The sequence below is a fragment of the Dipodomys merriami genome, unplaced genomic scaffold, assembly GCF_024711535.1.
Source record: "Dipodomys merriami isolate MVZ:Mamm:240054 unplaced genomic scaffold, mDipMer1.0.p SCAF_146, whole genome shotgun sequence".
Lineage (NCBI taxonomy): Eukaryota > Metazoa > Chordata > Mammalia > Rodentia > Heteromyidae > Dipodomys > Dipodomys merriami.
The window spans coordinates 2070799-2092948 of NW_027202782.1; positions in this window are offsets into that span (position 1 = coordinate 2070799).

A 22150-nucleotide genomic window follows, 5' to 3' on the forward strand; every position below is an offset into this window, starting at 1 on the left:
AAATGTAGATGAATGACAGGCCTTCTCTCCTCCCTCTCTCTCTCCTACCCTCTCCCTTTTTCCTACCCTCCCTTCCTCCTTCCCTCTCTCCCTCCTTCCTTCTCTCTCTCTCTCTCTCTCTCTCTCTCTCTCTCTCTCTCTCTCTCTCTCCCTTTCTCTCTTCCCCTCTCTTTCTCTCCCCTCTCCCCATTTCTTTTAGCAAAGGTTCACTATGCTGTGTTAATCCCAGGGCTGGGCTGACAGGGAGATGGGTCAGGAAAGATGGGGTGACTTCTCCAGGGCTTCATTCTCTCCTCAGTTCCAAGGTAAACCCCAGCTGAAGCGCTCTACCTTTACCTCATGCTGAGCTACCTCTGAGGACCATCACCCTCCCTGGGCTCTTCTTTTAGAAAAAAAAATCTTGCTTCCATTTCCTGGAATTCATCTCAATAAATATTACTTTATATCATCAGAGGCACATAGGTTTGTGTCCTTGTATTCCTTTTCTGAGAGAGTCCTCCTTGGGTCTCACTGTGTGTGAATGCCCTGTACCATTTGTCATGTCCCGGTGTATTTTAGATGTGTCTTCCACCTATGAGAGAAAACGTGTACCCTTGGTCTCTGTGAGCTTGGCTTACCTCACTTATCATTATTTGTTCTAGGTCCATCCATTTCTGAGCTCTTTTGCTTCAGCCCTCTGGCCATCATGGCCCAGTTTAGCAATGTCATTCTCACCCCATACAGACAATCCCAGCCATATAGCACCAGAGGGCTCCCTCCTGACCCCCACCCTGTGGGCACACAGCAAGCCCATGGTCACCTCTCCAGTCTACTTCTCCATAGGTGGATCTTCTTTGAGGCCCCAGCCCAATTATAGCTCAGAATAGCTCCAAAAAGGCCCTCCCCTTTTCCCTTTCAGGGAACTCCAGCAGCTTCTAGCTGGGTGCCCTGACTCAGACCTTCCCTTTTCCAGCCCTCTGTTTCCTGGGAGGGAAGATCCAAACCTAGCTTGTCTTCTAGGCTTTAAGACATAGTCCAGACACCTGCGGAAAGCTTAGAAAGCCCCTCTTGGCTCCGTGAGAAGCTGACCTGTCCCCCGACAGCTTCCCCTTTTCACAGCTGCTTTTATTACACCTGTCATCTCACCCCCTTCTACCTCTCTCTGACTCCCCTCCTTCTCCCTTTCATTTAGGCCTCATCTCTTCTAGAAAGCCTTCCCAAACTATCTTCCCACACTCCCGGCCTCCAGCTGTGGTTTTAAGGTCCTGCCGTGGACTTGCCTCTCTCCTTGCACCCAGGACAGCGAGTATGTTTTCTATGCTTCTCCCCATGTAGGACCCCACCTGACACAATCATCACACTGCCAATGCCCAGCACAGTGACTCCACATAACTAGGACTCAATCAGATCAATTAGTGGTCAATCAGAGAGGGCAGACCTGATCCCAGGGAAACAGAGCCTGTAGGCACCCTGGGGAGACAATGTGGAGGCTTTGGCCTGCCTTAGATAGGCCCTGTAATCTTTCTTAACCTCCATTTTTTATCCATAGAAGGAAAAGGACAAGACTTTCTGCCCCAGTTTCCATCTCCAAATGGGGCTGTGGTGATGATCCATGTGGTCATAGTAAGTAATAACATTCTGCAGTGTGTGAAGGAAAGGTATCAGACAGAGCACACAGGGACACAAATGAGATGGGGTTGAGTTAAAGCCGCTCGAGCCAGGCACAGTGCTTCATTCCTGTAATCTCAGCTACACAGGAGGAGGCAGAGATCAGGAGATGATCAGCTTGGGCAAAAAGTTAACAAGGCCCCCATCTCAACAAATAAGCTGTATGTGGTAACATGCCTGTCATCTCAGCTATGTAAGATGGATAACTAGGAGGATCTACTACTAGGAAGAATAACTAAAGCATAAAGAACTAGGGATATGATTCAAGTGGTAGAGCACCTGCCTATCTGCCTAGCAAGTAGGAGGCCAGATTGAAGTCCTAATACAAAACAAAGCAACTCCATCTGTCTCTGCACGGCAGGGTGACATTGCTGTTTGATGAGACAAATAACACCTGCTCCACTACACAAGTCATCCCAAGTCCCAAAACCCTACTGCTGGCTTCCTCCCTCTTGTCCTTCATCTTTACACACCAAGAGGATTCCTGGCCTGTTCCACATTTCAGAGCCAATCATTTGCCTGTTCTGCCTGCTCCAAGATGAATCCTTGGTGTCCTGTCCCCAAGGTCAAAGTGCTAAGCAGCTACCAAAGCAACTCCAGTCCATACCCACAGCTAGAGAACTCCCCCCACCCTTCTCTCTCTTTCTCCTGGGAGACTTGTCTTCTTTTATGTGTAGGCCCATACTTCAGTTTGGAACATCCTCCAACAAACTTGCTTTCCCACTCTAACATTCTCTTATCCCTTTCCAACAACCTTTCCTTAGTAGGGACTCATCTCTCATCAAAACTTGTTTTCCTAAACCAGGCCTTGATTGTACATGCACTTGGGAGGCTGAGACAGGAAGATCATGTCTTCAAGCCAGAGTGGGCTACATAGCAAGACCCAAAAGCAAACAACAACAACAAAAAGTTGTGTGTGTGTGTGTGTGTGTGTGTGTGTGTGTGTGTGCACATGTATGTTTGGCACAAGTATCTTCTTAGTAAGCAAGAGGCCTTGAGTTCAAGCCCCAGTATCTCCAAAAGAAAAACAAAATGTCTCACTGGCTTAATCTCTCCACCCCAGCTCTCAAGAACACAGATTTAACCAGGCCCAGTGGCTTGTGCCTATAATCCCAGCTACTCAGGAGGTTGAGATCTGAGGATTGTAGTTTAAAGCCAGCCAGGGCAGGAACGCCTGTGTGACTCTAAATAGCTACTTAAAAAAAATCCATATCCCATTGTCTGAGCCCATACCCCAGCTGAAAAGTGAGGCCAGAACAATGGGTTCAGGACTAACCAGACCTGAAACATTTGCAATGCTACTAGAGATGGAGTGCAAACACTTTAGCCTAAATGGACCATGTGGTGACCCAGCAGATAGCCCCGGCACTGGGCTAGCATGGCAGGGGCATGCTCCTTATTGCCTACCCTTACTCTGCCTGTGACAGGGCCAGTCCCAAGCAAGGGTTGGGAGAAATGCACAGAGGGAGCTTGGGTCCCTGACTGTTGGGCTCTGCTGTGCTTGCTTGAAATCCATCCACACATGTAGAGCCAGGCCCGAACTGTGTGTGTACTGGGGTGGGGAGGGTCCCGGGGGTCCCTGTGAGAAGAAAAAGACTCTTAAGGCTTGGAGCCAAGGAAACCCTACAAGCTTGGAATTCACACTTGAAGTTTTCAAAGTGTGGCCTATTTAGACTCTGAGAAACAACTTCCCCAAGCCTAGCCATGGGGTGGAGCGCAGTGAGGGCTGCAGGCTTGTAAAAAGCCTGCAAGTCTTGAGGACATCAAAAGGGCTCTTAAGGGGAATGTGGGATGAGTCCAGGGTAAAGAACTCATCAGCATATGGATTAAATTCCCTGCTCATGATGCATCTGCCAGGAGCCAGAGATGTCTGCACCCAGCTCAGTGGCTGGAAAGTACTCGGAGTCACGGAGGGACCCCCAAAGGCAATCGGCTGCTTGCCACCCTGAGTCTTCTTTCCATTGTGGAAATCCTTTGCTGGAGAAACCTAGCTGTGCTAACTCAGAAGGGCTGGCCCCAAACTACTCAACTACCAAACCACCATGCAGCCCCTCGCAGCCCCGTTCAGCTCAAACGTAGCTGGGTTCCCTCTCCTTGTCTGGCCCTCTGCTGCCTCCCCATTCCCTAGAACAGCAACAGGGTGACTCCCCAAGGGAAGATGGGGCTCAGGGAGAGCTTTGTGACCCCTCAGTCAGCAAGGCTACAACCCCCTCTTCTCCCTCTTCATGCTCACCTTCCTGCACTGGGTTCCTGCTTTTCTCAGGACCCCTCCCCAGACTTGATGGAGGGGCCTCCCAAGCCAGCACACTGATGCACACCTCCTACACCCACTACTTTTCATCCTAAACAATCTTCTTCCTCTTATCCCACACCCTAGCCCTTTCAGAACTCCCTGTATTCTGCAGGGTGATCTCTCACTGGACCTGGAGTTGGAAGAGGTCCTGATGGCATTTTCTGCACCTTGGCTGAAAGATCCAGCAACTTGGAAAGCCTGTCTGCCCACCATCCCACCTCCTCTGGGCCTCTTGGGGGAGACTAGACCAAGAATACCAAGAGCAAGGTGGCCCTGGGAACACAGTGCACAGGTCCCTCTCCAGGAATGAGGGCCCGCTCCCTCAGCAGTCACCACCTTATCCTCACTCTCTCAGGAGGACCCATCAGTGACTAGAAAAACCAAGACTGGGGACACATGTCCAGGGGTCCTTTCAGGTTCAGATCTCCCTGCAGCAGGACAAGGCCTTGCCCATTCCTAACCTCCATTTCCATCCACAGATGTGGTCCCCAGTGCTTCCTAGAGCTTCACCTGTAGCACATCCTGAGCTGCCAGCTAGCCAGAATGGCTTTATTGAACACTGCTTCAGAATTCCTGGCAAGCCCATTAGAGAAGAAAAAGCACCTGACCTCCCTGACCAATCAGATCCAACTCCATACACTCTGTCAGCATAGAGGGAAAAAAAAACAACTCCCAGCCTAAGGACCAGCTCTTCCTGCACCAAGAGAGTTGGTTCTGGCAGAGGGACACATGAATTCATGGTTTTTGTGCAACTCAGGATGCCACACTGTTTCTGCATAGCCAGTGTGGCTCTCTGGAGAATTTGGCTGTCAGACTACAGTAAGATATGCTTGTGCCGGGTGCTGCTGGCTCATGCCTGTAATCCTAGCTATTCAGGAGGCAGAAATCTGAGAATCGAGGTTCAGAGTCAGCCAGGGCATTAATGGCCATGTGATTATTATCTCCAGTTAACCATTAAAGAGCCAGAAGTAGAGCTATGGCTTAAGTGGTAGAGCGCCAGCCTTGAGCAAAAAAGCCTAGCAAGAGTATAAAGGCCCTTCCTTAGTTCAAGCCCCATTGCTGGCATTACAAGGAAGGAAGGAAGGAAGGAAGGAAGGAAGGAAGGAAGGAAGGAAGGAAGGAAGGAAGGAAGGAAGGAAGGAAGGAAGGAAGGAAGGAAAAGCAAATCTTCTCATCCTAAGGAGGGGAGTTGATAAAAAGGATGGAGGGAACCTTTTCCCCTCTGATTTGAAAAACTAAATTCCAGCTCCTGCTTCAGAGATTATTACTAAGCAGAAAGTCACTGTAGTCCCAAGGCCTCAGTTCCTCAGCTTTCCAATGGTTCTTACCCTGCCCCTCACCAACAGCCTGCTCACCTTCTGGGTGGGTGAAGATATACTGGGAGAAGGCAGTGGAAACAGGCTGTGGGCCATGAGGAAGGAGAAGAGGAGACACCTGCTATGGGGTGATGATGGAAGGTCTTGTCTTCCTCTTCAGAGACCCATCTCAGGAGGGCAAGAATCCTGTTGCACAGCTGAGTCTTGCTGCAGCTTGCAGAATCAGCCTGGAAATAGGTGTCCCGAAGCTGGCTGGCTGGCTGAATGAAGAATCCAAAGGCTCCATGAGCATCCTTTAGTTTCCCCCCAAGGGATCAAGAAAGCACAGAGGGGCAAATAAGTCCATGTGAAGTATACCTAGCTGTCAGGGCAGTCACATACATTCTTCATGACAACTTTTATCCTTGTATTTTCCACTGGCAAGTTTTATTCCTTTGTGCCATTACTGGGGCTTGAACTCAGAGCCTCGGGGTCTAATCATTTGGCTTTTTTGTTTAAGGCTGGTACTCTACCATTTTTGGCTTCTTGGTGGTCAATTGGAGATAAGAATCTCATGGAGTTTTCTGCCCAGGCTGGCTTCAAACTACAGTCTTCAGATCTCAGTTTTCTGAGTAGTGAGGATTACAAAATGTGAGCCATCAGCACCCAGCTAACAACTGATGTTTTAGTGTTGTTTGAGCTGCAACTGCAAGAAAGAAAAGGAAGAGGATCCATAGTGCCTGCACACAGGGCTCTGTGTGCTCCCTCATGATGGACCACATGGCCAAGGCCACTGCCCCTCTGTGTCCACACTGAAGTGCTGTGATTGTAAGGATGGTGGCGTTTTCCTACTTATAGTTCACTGCCCCGTCCCAGAGGAGCATTTTTTTTTCTCATTTATACCAAGTTGCTCCATATGTTGACAGTATCTGATACTTAACTCCTCTGATGGAGGAACAGGCTCAGAGAAGTCCAGTAATGTGCTGGTGGTCACAGTGGTCAGGTGAGTACTGCAGAGAAGCTTGATTTGAGACCTTCTCTGATTTCATGCCTTATGCAGCATCAGGGACACAGACAGGCTTTTATGAAACCACAGTGTGGCTTATAAAGTAGCCCAAAAGGAGTTTCTCCACAGACTGGTATGTGTCCAACCCTGCCTTACAACTGAGTAGCATGTAGCCCCCTACATAAGGTTTTAGTTACAGTTCTTTTGATTTCAAGCAGTGGACACCAGACCAACAAAAGAAAAGGAAAACTATCATGAAAGTGGTACTGAAAGACCAACCTGGTTGCCTCTGAAGAAACTAACAAATCCCAACTAATTCATCCAGAAGGACAGAAGCAAGATTGTCTTGGCCACCCTGAGGCCCTTAGATATATTAACTTGATTTGGTTCTCAGCTCCTCAAACATCCAAGCTGTTGTTGTTGTTGTTGTCGTCGTCGTTGTCTTCTTCTTCTTCTTCTTCTTCTTCCTCTTCTTCCTCTTCTTCTTCTTCTTCTTCTTCTTCTTCTTCTTCTTCTTCTTCTTCTTCTTCTTCTTCTTCTTCTTCTTCTTCTTCTTCTTCTTCTTCTTCTTCTTCTTCTCCTTCTCCTTCTCCTCCTCCTCCTCCTCCTCCTCCTCCTCCTCCTCTTCCTCCTCCTCCTCCTCCTCCTCCTCCTCCTCCTCCTCCTCCTCCTTCCTGCTGCTGCTGCTGCTGCTTCCTCATTGTCTCCTCCTCTTCCTCTCCTTTTTTTTTTGGGGGGGGGGAGTGGTCAATTTTGGGCATTGAATTCCAGGCCTGGGCACTGTCCCTGAGCTCTTTCAATCAAGGCTAGTTCTCTACCATTTTGAGCCACAGCACTACTTCCAGTTCTCTGGTGGTTAATTGGAGATAAGAGTCTCACAGACTTTCTTGCCCAGGCTAGCTTTGAACTTCGGTCCTCAGATCTCAGCTTCCTGAGTAGCTAGGATTACAGGCATGAACCACCAGGACCCAACCTCCTCCTTCTTCTTGTGCCAGTTCTGGGGCTTAAACTCAGGGCTGGGTGCTGTCACTGAGTTTTGTTGCTCAAGGCTAGCTCTCTACCACTTGAGCCACAGCTCTACTTCCAGCTTTTTTTAAAAGTAACTATTTGGAGTCTCACAGGCTTTCCTGCCCTGGCTGGTTTTAAACCACAATTTTCAGATCTTAACCTCTTGCGTAGCTGGGATTATAGGCATGAGCCACTGTGCCTGGTTAAATCTGTGATCTTGAGAGTTGGGGTGGAAAGATTAGGCCAGTCTGTCTTTTTCTGTCTTTTCTTCCATCTCTTGTTTCCTAGGTGGCTGTCACATTGTCATAATCCACCACTGTGGGTGACTGGACAGTCACTGTATAGATGGTACACACATATCCCTTAGACCTAGCAAGATGGCCTCCATTGGTCTCCTCAGAGGGTCCACATAACACACACACACACACACACACACACACACACACACACACACACACACACACACACACACACAGTGGGTTAGTACTCCTGCTGGAAGATCACAACTTAAACATTCTTTTGTGTGTATGAGCATGTGCTGGTACTAACTAGGCTTGAATTTGGGGCCTGGGTGCTTTACTACCTGAGCCACAGCTCTGCTACCAGCATTTTTGGTGATTAATTGGAGATAAGAGTTTCATAGACATTCCTGCGTAGGAAGACTTGGAACTACAGTCCTCAGATCTTGGCCTCCTGAGTAGCTAAGATGACAGGCAGTCAATCCTGGAAGCATAAGTGTCATAGATTTTGAAATGATCTGTGGATAGAGACAAATATTGTTCCCTAGTGGCATTGAGCATCATTTCCTTTCTTCTCCTGCTGTTCATGATTCTGAAGGTATCTAATAATCAGCCTATCTTTCCACAAATGTGGAGTTGCTGCTTTGCAAGAGCAGTGGAAAAATATTTTTCCAATCCTAAACAATTTACTCCCCAACAAGAGATGTGACTATCTATTTGGAGAGGAGCTCAGTGATACAACCTGGAGTAAGGAGGTTCACTCCTCAGGGCAATACTTCTTCCTAAAAACACAGACCACCACACAACCCCTTGTCGCAGAGAGCATCACATGAGAGCAGGGTCCCATGATGCTTTTCTCTCTCCACTTTATCCACAAGATGGAGAGGAAGACCACATCCTTCCAGCTACCCCAAGGTCTCCCCAGGCACAGGGTCACCTCTGGGGGTGGAGAGGTAAGACACACTGGATTTCAAAAAGATTCCAGCAAGCTTGCTTGTCCAGGGGTGGGTTTGTTGCTAAACTTCTAAATGGACTCTTTCTTAACAAAACTCTGCCTTAGTGAACCTGGAATGTGGCCTTCCAGGTTGCATACTGCTTCCCATGGCCTTTTGTACTTGGGGAAATCCACAGAATCCACAGGGATGGAGCACTGGGGCCCCAACTCTCCCTCCTCCCAGCATTCTTGACTGTGATCCGGGGCATTGTGGCCAGAACAGAGAGGACAGGAGGACACACTGACTCAGAGCTCAGTGACAGCACCCTCACGCTCAGTGACACTGACCAGAAGGCAGAGGCCTGTCCTGAGGCCTTCCAGCCCTCCCAGCACAATGGCCAGCTCATCAGAGGCAACAACATCAGCTCTGCCACAGCCCATTTTCAGCCTAGGTAGGCTGGTTGTTTGTCAAGGCTGTGGCCTTCTTTGCAGGCTAATAGTCCAACAAGAATTTGGAAAACGAACTAAAATACTTTAGGCCAGAAGCAGGGAATGGATCAGAGATGGATGGGTCCAGAGGACCATACATGCTCCCTCTGGCCCTACCCCAGGCTGCATGGCTGACTACCCCTGATCGTCAGGCCCCAGCAGTCTGCACAGGACTGTGACCCAGTGCCACCTGTGCTCAGGGCTTGTGGATGGAAACAAAGTATCAAGTGTGTCAGCATGAGGAACCTGTGGGGTTAGCTGACCGGGTCCTGGTGCTCTCATCACTTGCTGCCTTTAGGCCTGGCATGGGGTCAAGGTGCAGGAGCTGCTGGGGCCAGCCAACTAGACTGCAGGCTCCCCCCAGCCAATTGGATTGCAGACTCACTCCTCCCCCTCTCCCCTGCCCTGACCCACCTCAAGCTGGCCAGGCCTGCCTCTCTCTGCAAGGCTACACCCAAGGAAGGGCTCAGGGCTTAGGCTCGGCAGCATACGGAGTAGCAAGACAGCTCGTTTCTCCTTCACCAGGAGAGGTCCGTCAAAGGTCAGTGTGGCAGTTCCTGGTGTCAAGACGCCATCTCTACCTTGTTGTTTCTAAATGAAGCTTCTATCCCTAAGCTGATTTCCTATGACCCAAAATGGTGGCTAGAACTCTAGCTATCACATTTGCATTTCCTCCTGCCTCTTTTTTCTAAGGCAAGAGCTTGACAAAAGAGTGTACCCTTTCTTATAAGAATCTTTCAGAACTTGCACCCTTCACTAATATTCCCCAAGCCAGAACTAGGCAAGATGGCCTTACCAATGCCTGTCTATAACGGAGGTTGAAAAGGAGCACTTTTCCAGACAGTCTTGTGCCCAGATAAAAATGGAGAATTCTGTAACTGAGACATTGGCTAGGGAATATTGAAATCCAATCCATAATCTTATACACAGCAAGCTGGAATAAAGTCAGATACCCCAAGCTTCGGTCAGTAGGCCCCACTCCACAGTTTTCTCACCAACCTCATAATGAGCCAAGTTTCTTCTGGTTTTCTGGTTGTTAATTGGAGATAAGAGTCTTGTGGACTTTCCTGCCCAAGCTGGCTTCAAACCACGATCCTCTGATCTCAGCCTCCGGAGTAGCTAGAATTACATGCATGAGCCACCAGCACCTGGCTGAGCCACACTTTTGGCCCCTGAGGCTTCTGTTCACAGTCTTTAAGTGCATCTAAAACCAGTCCAACAAGGTGGCCAGCCTCAAACAGTCTCAGGAGCAGCGTCAGGAGTCAGGCACTGGAGTCAGATGGCCTAAATTCAAATTTTTAATCTAGTATTAATTGGCTATAAAATCTTAGACAAGTGCCTTAATTTGTCTGTGCCTCAGTTTCCTACCAGTAAAATCCAAATGTAGTGTCTCTAAGAGTTGTCATGGAAACAAGTAGTAAGGCTTACATGCTGTTCCTGGTGAATAGACAAGGCTGCTGTGACCCTCTTTCAGTTTACCTAGGCCAGAGCAGGTGCATGTGGTGTGCCCAGAAATCATAAGACAGGGAGGGGCTGGTTCTGCCAAAGTGGAAAATCCATATGCTGTATCCAACTTGGAATTAGCCACCTGTGAGCTACACATTAGAAGTCTGGGCATTGATCTGGAGATCATCTCAGCTCACTAAGAAAATTTCTGGATGAATTTTTCCCTCCAAACTTTCTCTTCTTGATTTTTTTTGGGGGGCACAAGAAATAAATCATAACCTTTATGGGTAACCTAGGCAGTGTTGAACTTCCTGCCCCAGCAGTCCTTGCCTTGTGTGTTTCTAATGAAGGCTTCTAATGACAGGGAAGGAAGGGAGGAAGACAAGGCCAGGGGGAGCGAAAGGGGCACCATGTACATGGCTCATAGTGCTGACTGTGACCTTGCCTCATAGACCAAGAGTGGCTGGGGCAGGTGTCTGAGCTCTGCGCAGAGGACCTAACTCCTGCCAGGTGCCATGGTCAAGGCTACAAGGGTGTATCAGTGACTCAGTTCATTCTTGTGGGATTCCAGCTTGCTTCTCGTTCCCTTCCCTTTTTGATGGTCACCTTATGAATTAAAGCTCCAGCTAGCAGAAGAAGCACAGGCAGCCCCCCAGTGGGTGTGAGCTAGTTTCCCCAAAGTGTATCTATTGATTGATCCATTGGTCTACTTATCATCTGTCTCTATCTCCTATTTCTATCATCTATCCATCATATCTAGCTTTCTGTCTATCTATCATCTATCCATCCATCCATCTATCACTTGTGGACATCTACCTATTTACCTATATTCTGTTCCTACTAATCATCTGTCTCTGTATCTATAGCCTATCATTTCTCCCCCTCCTCGTTCCAGACAAAATGTCCACATCTCATGCTAGCAGTAGTTCTGTGATTGAGTCTTGAGTGATTCAGAGGGCCTGCCCTGTCTTCTAGCCCCTGTCCCATAGTGTGGAGAGCTGCAGCCCAGAAAGGTATAATGCTTTACTGTGTGGACTACAGTGAGCCAGAGGACAAAGCGGAGGCAGACTCAGAATAGCCAGGCTCCTCTGGCTCCCTCCAGCTCTGGGGCAATGCTGTTTCTAGTGATCTGTCCCCATCAGCAGAGTACCTGAGACCATCTATGCTCCTTCCAGGCCTGGGGGGGGGGGGAAACTGAGGGCCAAGGGGCCAGAGATCCCTGCCTCAAGCATTAAGTTCTGGGAAACAGTCAGTCTGTAAAGAGTTTGGGGTAGCCAGGGCCCCAGGTAGGGGGATAGCCAGCACAGGCAACTGTGGGAACAGGGGTGGGGGGACTTCATTCATGTCAGAGGCACCTTCATGTGGCCTAGGAAACCTCCAAAGAGCTTTGATTCTCTGTAACCACCAGAGGAACCCAGGGACTGTACCTTCCTGTGGGGAAGGACCTGAGCATGGGCGATGTGGCTGGAGCCTCATTCCTGCTACCTTAGCCTCCTTGCCGCTTTTTGAAAGCACTCTTGAAGGGACTTCAGCTAATGGCCTCTGCCTGTCTGCTGTCTGCCAGCCCCATGCTCCCCTGAAGGTTTATATTCACAGCACTGGGCCAAGCATCTTTAATGTAGCTCCACTCAGCAAGCCCCCCTCAATAGCCAGCGGGGTTCTACCTGGAACAGGGCAGTAGAGAATCTATGACAAAGTCCTGGTCCTGCCTGCCCCAGCCAGGCCCTGAAGAGTCACAGGCATCCCAGATGACATTCCCCAATCCAAGAGTCTGAGCCTGAGGATCTGGGAAGCATAAAGCCCCAGGGAGCAGTGGTCCTTATTTCCTTCTCCTCACACATCAATGTGGTACCAGGTGTGGAGCAGATGCCAGGCAGGAGGAGGAGCCCTGACTTGTCCCCAATACTTACCACCTTTCTGAACTTACTGGAAAATTCCTGGGACTTTGTTTTCCTGAAAGGAAGCAGAACAGGTTGGACTTCTCTGGTGTTTACCTGAATACATAATTACCTAAGTGAGTTACCTGGAAGATTGGCAAAGGTCAAGTTGGAGCCAAAATAACTTTTCCCCTTCTGGGCTCCAAGAAGCCCTGGAAGGTGAATTGCTCATGCCAGGGCAGAGGGAGGAAGAAAAGGAGGAGGAGGAGGAGGAGGAGGAGGAGGAGGAGGAGGAGGAGGAGGAGGAGGAGGAGGAGGAGGAGGAGGAGGCGGCTGAGTTGAAGCTGTGAATTTTAGCTGTGGGAATGCTGTGGAACTTTAAGCAGCTTATTTAATCTCTATTTATAGCTGCTTTGCCTGCTAGATTTTTGGAGGATTCACAATGGTATCCAATATTCAAGCAAAAGTGGCTGGTGTTAGCAACGAAGACCTCTTTTGGCCAGGCTGTTGAGGTGCCCGAGTGTGCTGGTGACCCAGCTACCCCCCTCCAAATCTCCTTGACAAACTGATTCTCTCCAAATGGATCCCCTCCCTTCCCACCCAGGTGTCCATTCAGTCTCACTGATCCTAAACTTAACAACTTCACTTCCAGAGGATGTGGCAATTCTAGATGCTGGCAGAAAGTTCTTCCTGTTCACTGCTGCCATTCATGACTCAGTTTCTCTCTGCTTTCCTCTTCCTGAACCCCTGAGAAGCTGTGGGGACACCCAGGGTCCTCATGGCACGTGGCTGTTTTACTCTTCAATCTCCCAGGCCCTTTCAAAAACTTACTGCTAAGTCCCTGCTCTGGATTAGAAGGAACAGCGTGGACATCCAGTGAGAGTCTTGGCATGCCCCAGGGCACTGAGATGGCCCAGAACATGTTGCCATGTGTTTTCAGATGACTATCAAAATAAAAATACACCCACTTTTAATAATCAGAAAGAAGCTGTTGACCCCAGTGTGAGTTCCCAAAGGTATGTCACACATCTACACCCTACAGTAGCACATCATGTTTAAGGGCTTACAGTGGGGGATCAGATTGGAGTTTTGAGTGGTTACCAATGGGAGACCACAAGCAGCAGCCAAACACTTTCCTCCTTCCTGCTTCCAAGCCCTTTGTCATGATGCTGCAGCTCTGTTCTGAGGCAGGGCTGTCTCCCTGACCTTGCATTCAGGATGGCCTGTGGGCAAGCTTTCACCAAGCTCCCAAGGCCAGTGGGTTCCCTGATCTCCCTCAGGGTTGTCCTTCAAGCCCGTTGTCCTTGACTCAGAGACAAGAGCCCCTGGCCTCTGGGACCAGAAGGCACCTTGCTAATTGCTGTCTGTCATAGAGAAGGGTCTGAGGGGGTGGTGAAGAGATGGAAACAGGTTAAGAACGTGTGTGGAGCGGAAGGAAGGATGCAGGAGCCTGCTTGGGGTCCTTGCTCACTGAGGAGCAGTTGCAGTTATAGGAAGCAGAAACGGTCTCTGAGCTAAGCTCAGCTCCAGGACAAGAAGTGGACACCTGATCCCCTGTGGGATTACCAGGTGAGGGGATGAAATAATAGTCTTATTCCTTCCTACTTGAAACCCCTGTTCTTCTGGAAACAGCTGTTATTAAATTGTACCACTTGCAACCCAGAGATGCTATGTGGATTTCTCAAGTCACACTGCAGGTGAAGGGCAAGCTGGAAATAACCTGTGACCAAGTGCTTAGCCTCTCATGGAGAAATAAGTTCAGGATCCTCATAAAATCAACAGCTTTGGTTGAGATTTCCTCTCCTGAAGTCATGTCAGTTTCATTTTCTCTATCTGGGCAGTTGGTGTTAAGCACTGACTTTGAGTGAAGGAAACACAGGACAGGGTAAAAGAAGGAAGATTCTCTGACTTCTTACCAGGTGTGAGATCAAAGCCCCAGTGGTCAAGATATGCCTATCTCTTGAGAAATATTTTGAACATGTTACAAAAGTAACTGTATATGTAAGTTTATGACTATAAATATGTGCATATAGTGATATGCTATAAGTGTGCACATGTATGCTTTTGGACTGGCAATTCCTTGGTGCTACAGACTATAGGATGGATGGATAAATGAGTGGTGGATGAATGGACAGAGATATTGTGGATGGATGGATAATAAGAAACAATACAGATGATGGATGGATGATGAATATGTGGGCAGATGTGTAGATGGATGGATAGGTAAGATAGAAAGAAACAAGATGAATGAATGGGTGGATAATTATGAAGAATGGGCAGATGTGTAGATAGATAGATGATAGAAGAAACAAGATATGGGCTGGGAAGGTGGCTCAGTGGTAGAGCGCTTGCCTTGCATGCATGAGGCCCGGGGTTCAATTCCTCAGCACCACATAAGCAAAAAGAAAAAAGCCAGAAGTGGCACTGTGGCTCAAGTGGTAGAGCGCTAGCCTTGAGCTGAAGAGCTGAGGGGCAGCGCCCAGGCCCAGAGTTCAGGCCCCATGACCAGACCCCCCCCAAAAAAAAGAAAGAAAGAAAGAAAGAAAGAAGATGGATGGTTGGATGAGGTAGATAGATAGATAGATAGATAGATAGATAGATAGATAGATAGATAGATAGATCCCTCTGATCCTAGGATGATGGCTTATTATAATGGATCCAGTTGATACAGAAAAAGGAGTAGTGTCCAGTGACATCCTTGTGTTCAGAGACACAGGGAAGCCAGGCAGAAGGTCCTGCAGCTGCACAGGGCTTGTAGCTATCCGGCTTGGTATAAAACTGGTCATGTGGTTTCTCTGATCTTCAATATTCCTCTCTGTAAAAGGGAGTCATAGGACAGAATCTGCTCTTAAAGATAAGTGGGTGAAGAACATGCTTCAGAGATTTACAGAGCAGACAGGCCCAGGGACTGGCCTCAGACCTGCATTGGGACCAACCCTAACCCTGTCATGTAAGCACAGGGAGCCCTGAGAAACTGCTTGAACCCCATCCTACACTGCAGAATGGGGAGAGAAAAGGCCTCCTTGGTGTGTCTCTGTAAGTGCTCCACAGAGCCTATATGTGGATGCACACACCATGGCTGCAGGCGCCCACATGACAGTCACCATGGTGCTCTCAGCATTGTTCTGCAGCCCCCCTTGAAGTGTGCAGAGTCAGTGTGGCAGGTCACAGAGTGGCACATGGAAACATGGCTGCCAGAGACGGCCAGGGCTGACAAAGTCTCCTGCAGAAATACACAAGGAGAGGGAGGAGAGGGAAGTCAAGGAGACCCTGCTGTAGGAGATGATGAGGATTTGTAAGGAAATCCTGTCCTGCCCAGCTGGGTCCCCAGGAAGGAGAAGCAGCAAGCAAGAAGATAAATGTTTTAAAAACAAAACTTGGGGAGATGCCAGCTTTGGCCAATCTGTGAGTAGGATGCCTTGGGAAGGGGACTGGGCACTGCAGACAGTTAGCAATGCAAACAAGGTTGAGAGCCTGGTTCTATCTGTGGGTGCAGGCTGAACAGGACAAGTGAGCTGGGGATGCTGTATCTTAGACAACCCAAAGTAGCAGGGAGGGCCTGGGGGCAGACAGGGGCTCCAGCTTCCTCTTGGCCGAGAAGGGTTTCTTGTTTCACTTTGGATACAAGATGACCTGCTTCCCTTTGCCCACCTGAGAGCCCAGCTCCATGCCACCCTGTGCTGTGTGGGGTCCTGGCTTCTCAGCTTTCTCAGAGACTTGAGACCTCAGCCTGCTCCGAGTTTGGTAGCCCTGGTGGGTTTGCCCTGAATCTGCTGCATCTACATTCTTGCCCTGGCAGGCAGTGACTGGACCCAGTAGGGGACCTGCCCAGAGCAGTGGCTGGCACTCAGTAGGGCTCAGCTAGGTGTTCCCTCCCCTTGGACCTGAACTTGGAATAAATTTGCCAGCTGTCAGCAAGTTAGATGGGGTCTAGGGGCCACCTGTGCCAAGCAAAGGATGAGAGGGTATCAGGAGAAGAAAGAGGAAGAGGAGAAAGAGAGACAGCTTATCACACCAAAAATGAACTCCATAGGTTCCCTGGATCCATCCCCCAAAATCCTCATCAAGTCCCCTTCTGTTTTTCAAATTTATGGACTTTTATTTTTTTGCCTTTTGTACTTAAAACACAGTCTTCCAGCTGGGCACCAGAGGCTCACACCTGTAATCGTAGCTATTCAGGGGGCTGGAATCTAAAGATTGTTGTTTGAAGCCAGCTTGAGCAGAAAAGTCCCTGTGAGACTCTTCTCTCCTATTAACCACTAAAAAACTAGAAGTAGAGCATTAGCCTTTAACAAAACTGCTCAGGGACAGCACCCACACCCTGAGTTCAAGCCACGTGACTGACCAAACCAAACAAAAACAAACAAGAAACAGTCTTCCTTTGGTATTTGAGGGGGTTTGGTTCTGGGAGCCCAAAGTATATGAAATAATGCCCCTTTTATAAAATGGTGCAGTGTTTTCATTATATCTACATCCACATACTTTAGATCATCTCTACATTGTTTTAAACAGCTAATACAATATAAATCTACACAAGTAGCTTGTTACACTGTCTTATCTAGAGAACAGTGACAAGAAAGGAGAAACACATTCTCAGTACAGACAGAGAGTCTTATGTTTCTTCTTTAATATTTTCATCCTCTGGTTGATAAAATCCATGGGCAGAGAACCTATGGATCTAAAGGGCTGGTTGAAAAATATATAGAGGAAAATACACTTGCAAGCTGTTGTGGTAGTAAATGCCTGTAATCCCAAAGATTTGGAAGGTGGTCCAAGAATTGGACCAAGCCTGGCAGAATTAGCAAAATTCTATCCCATCTCAAAACCAAAGTAGAAAAGGGCTAATGGCATGGTTCAAGTGGTAAAGTGTTTATTTGCTTAGCATGTATGAGGCCTTGGGTTCAATCTCCAGTACTTCCAAAAAAAACAGAAAGAGAAAGACAAAGACAAAGAAATGCTCTCACAGCTAAACAAATCATTAGCAAGCCAAATGATAGGGCAGGACAAGAACTAGAAGATGGTGGTCCCCTTAAAGTCCACAAGCTCCTTCCCATATACCTAAAGATGCCCAGGCTAAAGGGTCCTGGTTTTCCTTACAGCCTGATACAATCAGCTAAATGTGCAACCACAAACATGCTGCAGTTTTGCTAGCTCTTAAACTATGTCAGTTGAGTCACAGCCACGAGCTGACAGACTCACTTCCTGAGAGTTTGTAAGATGAAGTGTGTTTTGCATGTAGCTTAGATCAACTCCTTCCCCATGCGGAGATCACCCCACAGTGTGACAATAGTGATACCTGCATGCTTCTGTCAATGGTCTTTCTGCTTTTTCCATGTGCTGATGACTCAGAATAACCCGTCTCAAAACAACTTGAACATGGGAGCAACATGCATTCCAACTTGAACTGAGGAAATCCAGAGAAATAATTCCCCACAAATACCAGCATCCCTCAGGGAATGGAAGGTCTGAATTACTTAACTTTTAGGAACCAAGAACTTCACAAAGCTTTTTGTGGAATTTGGATTGAAGTCTAAAGGAAGAGTAGATATCTCAGGCTGCCAAGACAGTGTCTAAGAGGCTGAGTAGAAGAATTCCTTTAGGGCATACAGAAAGTTGTTCAATCAGTCCTTCCTATGGAAATTCTACTAACATCCAAGTATCTTGGTATCTGCCTCCTCAAGCCAGGCGGGCATAGGACTGCCTCTGTTCCCATACACAGTAGTACCTAGCACCTATACATCTAGACATTAATCCGTTTACTATTGGAGGCCAAAAACTTGGGAATGCAGAGGCAGGATCTTGTGATAGAGCAAGTAATAGATGGGTAATGATGTACAAAATTAACAAGCCTGGAGCTCTGGTGCTTTATGCCTGTAATCCTAGCTACTTGGGATCTGAAGATCGTGATTTGAAATAAGCTGAACCAGAAAGGTCTGTGAAACTATTATCTGCAATTAATCAGCAAAAAGCCAGAAGTAGAGGAGAAGCTCAAGTGAAAGAGTATCAGCCTTAAGTAAAAAAATCAAGTGAGAGTTTGAGGCCCTGAGTTCAAGCTCCAGTACAAATAAATAAATAAATAAATAAATAAATAAATAAATAAATAAATAAATAAATAAATAAATGACAGGCTATATAGCTTCTTAGACTAATGCTTTCTAATCTGAATGCTTCAGAATGAACTTTTATTTGGGCCTTTGGACTCCAGTGATTGTGCAGTCCTTCGGTCACCGCTTCCAGGGCTGTGTAATGCATGAGACATGGTCAGTACCTCCTCCAGATAGAGACTTGGAAAACCCACATTGCCAGGTCAACATAGCCAGCAGGAATAATTCAAGAGCTGGTCCAGGGTTGGAAACCACCCATGGCACTGGCTGTTGAAAGATTATTAACCAGCTCATTCCCCTTTCTTGGTCTTGGCTTCTCAATCTGTTAAATGGGGGAAATAAATCAGAAAGCCTCTGAAGTTCATGTGTCCTCCATCATTCAACAATGGAGCATATGCTCTGGGAGCAGAGGGTCCAAATGTATCAGGACCCTCTGGGATAGCTGGCACAAAGACAGCTTTGATGGCTTGAAGTGGGCTCAGGCACCCAGGCCAGACACCTTGTTGCCCAACTTGCATCTTGGCTTTAAAACAGATTTCCATGTGAACATACACAGCTTAGGCTCATAGCCCATGGAATGGATATAACATAATTATTGCTTCCAGATTGCATCATCATATGATGACCACACTCATATACTACATACAGGTCAGAGAGGGGTTTTTTTTGGTGGGGAGAGGCGTGTGTGTGTGTGTGTGTGTGTGTGTGTGTGTGTGTGTGTGTGTGTGTGTGTGTGTGTGTGTGTGTGTGTGTGTGTGTGTGTGTGTTGGTATTGAAATTTGAATTCAGGACCCTAAGCTCTTACTTGGCTTTTCCACTCAAGGTTGATGCTCTACCACTTGGGCCACAACTCCACTTCCAGATTTTTGCTTATTAATTGAAGGTAAGGGTCTCACACAGTTTCCTACAATCCCTGGACCCCAACCTCCTGGGTAGCTAGGATTACAGGTGTGAGCCACTGGCATCTAGCCATATACCATAGTTTTCAACACAGAGGTCACCCATGTTGCTGGCCTCCTTAAGATTAAACTTCTCTGGGGTTCCCTGCCCATGTAACCTGGCCCTGAACCCTTTCTAATCATTGTGTCACCTCTCCTTATATTGATCAGACATCTGCTATATGAGCCATATTTCAGGTACTTGAGGCTACTGCATCCTACCCCATTCAGAACTTAAGTGGAATGGCACAGCTCCTGATAGCTTCCTGTTCACAACATTTACTCTCTTCCATTGTGTCCTCTCTTCCTCCAATACTTTAGGAAGTGGAGGTGTTGTTCAAGTGGTAGAGCACCATTCTTAAACAAAAAAAGCTAAGCAAGAGTGGAAGGCCCTAAATTCAAGCCCCATTACTGTTGTGCACATACGCACACACAAATCAACTTTGAATCATGTCTCTAAATCATATACTGAGGTTCTGACCTTGAACGTCTATGAACGCTACTTTTTTAAAACAGTCTTTGCTGATGAAGTAAAGGTCAGATATGGTCATACTTGACTGGAATGGACTCTAATCAAATTGCTGGTGCCTGCATAGAAAAAGAGAAATGGAGAAAAATACGTAGGAGAGAAGAGTGCTACATGCCTGCAAAGACTGGAGTGATTCATCTTTAAGCAGAAGGATGCCACAGCTTGCCAGCTACCCCAGAAGCCAAAAGTGAGGCCTGGGTTGGAGTGTCCCTCAGTACCTCTTATGGGAATGGATGCTGGGATAACTTGGGTTGAGACTGCTGGTTTCTCGATTGGGACGTTTGAGCTTCTGTTCATTCAAACCACACAGTGTGTGGTCATTATTCCAGAAGCCACCAGAAACAAATGCCCAATCCCATCCCATTAAGTCTGTTTATAGTTTCTTTCTGTCCTACTTTCTTTGGGGGTAGTCAGTCTATCCCAAGAAAAAACAGGCTCCATGACAGCAGGGCCTGGTCAGGGCCGGACATAGTGTTGATTTTTGAATGAACCAACGGTGCATTCTTTTTTTCTTAAATTGACTTTATTGTTATTGTGGAGATGATGTACAGTTGCATAAGTCAGATAATGAATACATTTCCTTTCATACAGTGTCTTCCATTCCCTCATTCTCTCCCAGCCCCTCCCTCCCGTCTCCAGCCACAAGTTATATCATTTACCTTCATCAATGTCCAGTGAGCTCCACTGCTGTACTTTTTCACTTTTTCTCTCAAATTCTGTGCCCCGCCAACCCTATCAAAGATACATATATGACTACACCATACATAAGGTAAGGAAGACAGAATCATCAAAAACTAAAAACTGCAAAAAATAAAAGCCTTTTGTTTCCATATCTTGGAGCTCAATGCAGTATGTATATTATTTTATATAAATATGAAGAGGGACTAGGCATTGTGCCTTTGTGATTCTTTTCTGAGACTATCCTCTTTTGTTTTCGCTGTGTGTGAGTATCTAGAATCCTGTGCAATTTGTCATGTCCTGGTGTCTTTTAGATCTAACTTTTCATATCAGTAAGAACATGCACCATTTGTCTCTGAGCGTGACTTACCTCACTTAGCATGATTTGTCCTAGTTCCATCCATTTCCCTGCAAATGACATTATTTTTAATAGCTATATAAAATTCCATTGTCTATAGGTACCACATTTTTGGGGCCCACTCAGCTATTGTGGGGCATCTGGATTATTTCCATATCTTGGTTATTGTGAATAGTGCAGCAATGAACATGGATGTGCAGGTGTCCTTATCATATCCTGGCTCATGATGTTTAGGGTAGATGCCTATGAGTAGTATGGTTGGGTCACAGGGAAGATCTATGTTTAGTTTTTTGAGGAACTCCAGACTGCTGTCCAGAGTGGTTGTATTAGTTTACATTCCCATCAACAGTGCAGTAGGTTCCTTTTCCCTCATATCTGTGCTGACATTTGTTGTTGTTCAGATTCACGATGTTGGCCAATCTTACTGGAGTGAGATAAAATCTCAAAGTTGTTTTGATATGCATTTCCTTTATGGTTAGGGATGATAAGCATTTTCTCATGTGTTTCCTTGCCATTCTTATCTCTTCTTCTGAGAAATCTCTCCTTAGCTACATTGACTGTTTAGTGATGGTTTATTAGGAATGGTTCATTCTTCCAGAAGGAAACTGATTCCCATCCATGAGCTTGCTGAGTCAGAACATCATGCTGGGGATGGAGCCCAGGGCTTGGAGCACCCTGGGCCAGTGCTATACCCCTGAGCCATAGTCCCAGCCCTGTATCAGTGTGTGGTAATGTTACAGTGGACTTCTAAACCCTAACCGAAGACATTTGAGTGACAGGAGAGTGGGCATGTTCCCAGTCTCTTTTCAGCCCTGGATAGATGAACATTTTAACATTAGCCATCTGTTGTGTGAACCCAGGATCTCACCACTCTTCTTATTTATATCTTATCTATTGGGAAAGTTGATTCTCTCATTATTGATCTATGCACCATTTGCCTTCTCCTTGTGAATAATGTATTCATAAGGTGGTTCATTTTTTTGATTGGCATATGCAACTGGGAGAATAATGGCCCACCTTGACTGTCCTGGCCCTGGAACCTGTGAATATATGACCTTCCATGGCAAAAGAAAATTAAGCTTGCTGACCAGGGGACCCTGATGTGGGATGTTATCCTAAGTTATTGAGATAAACTTAATATTACTGCAAGTATCCTTATAAATAGAACATGGAAAAAGTAAACAGATAGCAGCATGGACTTGGCCTGACCTTGCTGATTTGAAGAGGGAGACACTAAGGACCAAATAATGTAGATATCTTCTCAAAGATATATGTGAGTTTTGTCTAGAGTGTCTTCTCAAAGATGGAT